The following is a 2,423-nucleotide window of genomic DNA, read 5'->3' as shown; positions in this document are numbered from 1 at the left end:
TGAGTCTGTAAACTATTATTTATCCTTGTTAAATAAGAAGCCCGGTTCCTACCTCCACCATGTAGGGGTGCCAGGTCTTTCTTTTGTTAACTTATTGTAATTTTGGTTAGTTAGGGTAGTTAGGGATTTAGAATTGTAATTTTGTTTAACATTCTGTTAGGGCCTTTAGGTAGGGGTAAACTTTTGATTTCTAGTTAGATTCGTTTTGTTAGAATAGCACCTGCACTCTGAAGCTAAAAATGTGGGAAGTTGTGAACCAAAAATGTAACATTCTCTGCTTTTGAACAAAAAGAACGACCACAAATAAATTGAAGTTCTTTTTCACCCTGTCTCCTCTCAAATTGTGTCATCTCCCCTTGTGTCATCGTTTAAAAATAATAACATAATGTGTGTTGATATGGGACTTGGTGTTGATTGAGTAGGTGTTGATTTAGCTCATTGAAAAAACTTCATTTACAGAAGGTATGAAACTGTGCTGTGCTCAGATGCACCATGAATCCTACAGGTTTTTCTTTGTTTTTTACTATAGTAAGTAGAGTAATAACACAAAGTGAAACAAGTGGCAATATCCCTGGATGATCATTACAATACATTTTTCACAAAATGCTGGAGCTGGTATACATATGAAACAAACATATCCTACATATCCAGCTCATCTGTTTTCAAACTGTACGCAAACAGATTCAATATAATCCTCTTTGCTCGACACATTTCAACGTAATAGTTATATTGATTTTATAATAATATGCATTCCGTAGGCACAATGCGTAGTCAAAGTGCATGCTTTAACCGAAAATTAGAGACCCTTGTTGGCACAGGTGGTTCTAGAAAGAACCATGTAACTATTATAAATCTTTACTGGGTTCTCAGATATGAATATACCTTTCACAAAGAAATTAAATTCGAAAGACTTATGGTGAGAACAATAGAATACTGTGCATTTCTCCAGTAATAACAGTGTTTTGATTTTGCATATAGAAGCACTTTGTTCCTAGTATTTTGTTGCTGTCATGAACTTCTCGTCCTGCTTGAGAATGTAAACAATGACTTTTTGCATTAGGACAAGGTGGGGAAAAGCTCTCAGGCATTGTAAGAACACAGATCATGTGACCTGCTGTGACTTTCATGATACTTTCAGTATACGAGACAGAATGATCTTTTGCTATGAAAATGACTGATCTAACCTGGTGCAGATAGAGACAGGTCTGTAATTGGAAGTGGAACAGCACGTACACCCCCAACAGAGAGTAAACCGGCCACGTTATCTACTATTTAACATAGATCTACTGACTTGTCTAGGATTAATTCACAATGGACCCAATCAGATTGTTCCAAAAGTGGCCAACCATGCCCATCTGACTGGCTCAAGTAAACAGCCTTTAGGGTAAGTATGATACATAGGGACCACTTGACTGTAGCCTAACCCACCATTCTGCATTCTGAGCCCAGTTTGAAACGCCCATGTGCATTTACAGGGATGTTCATATTACATTGTTTGTGCCATCTTCTGTATATGTGATTTAGCTTAACTTTGGTCAACAACAGTTGTTGTTAAATGTGCTTCATAAGTCAATTTGACTTGACTTGTTGTACTTGGAGTAAACAGTTTTCCTTTTAGGCTAGCTTGTGTCCAGCTTTGGCCTGGTGCGTCCAGTAAGCTTGGGGCGATATGTAAGCTATAATGTACAGCAAAGTGTCCTGGTATAGGACATAACGGAATAATTACTCCATGACGTGAAGACGAGTGGAGCGCCACAATATTTGTTATCATTATCCTTTATTCTTTCACACAACCAAATTTTGGGGGATCAGTGATCACCCAAACCTACTGTCCAGGTTGAAACTGGTTTGACCCAGAGCGCCTGGCAAAAACTTGGTCACAGACTGGCCACAGCATGACTTTGGCAAAAGGAAACAAGGCATATAAGGACATGACAACAGTCAGTTTCAATAGAGCGCTGTCATGGAATCACCCATTCCTTACATTTTGTTCTTTCAAACGTACATTTATGTACACAGTTCAACAGCATCCTGAACTTACTATTCTATGTCTGAGCCTTAGTTTCGTACATGTGACAGTATAGAAGCCTGTATCTGGCTTGGGTCCAGCTTCTGCACACCCTGGCCAAAGGAGACAAGTCGTCAGATGAAGTGAGAACAGCCTGTTTCGAGAGGCCCGTTTGAAGATTCACTTCAGATCTGTTCCTCCCTTTTACGGCCGAAAAAGTCATAATAATACCCCATCGTCATGTCAACTCAATCACAACAATCGATCCTCTGTCTATGAAAATTTGCCACAGACTTCTGAACAACTGCGCCGTTAAAACCAACACCCCAACAATCCCTCCCACCTCTAGCTTCATAGGTCTGGACACAACCCCTCCAACCTCTCCGCGCCCTATGCATTACTGCCAGCTCCTCCC

This window comes from Protomyctophum parallelum, assembly GCF_964188405.1.
Source record: "Protomyctophum parallelum genome assembly, chromosome: 20".
Taxonomy (NCBI): domain Eukaryota; kingdom Metazoa; phylum Chordata; class Actinopteri; order Myctophiformes; family Myctophidae; genus Protomyctophum; species Protomyctophum parallelum.
This window is presented reverse-complemented; position numbering follows the sequence as displayed.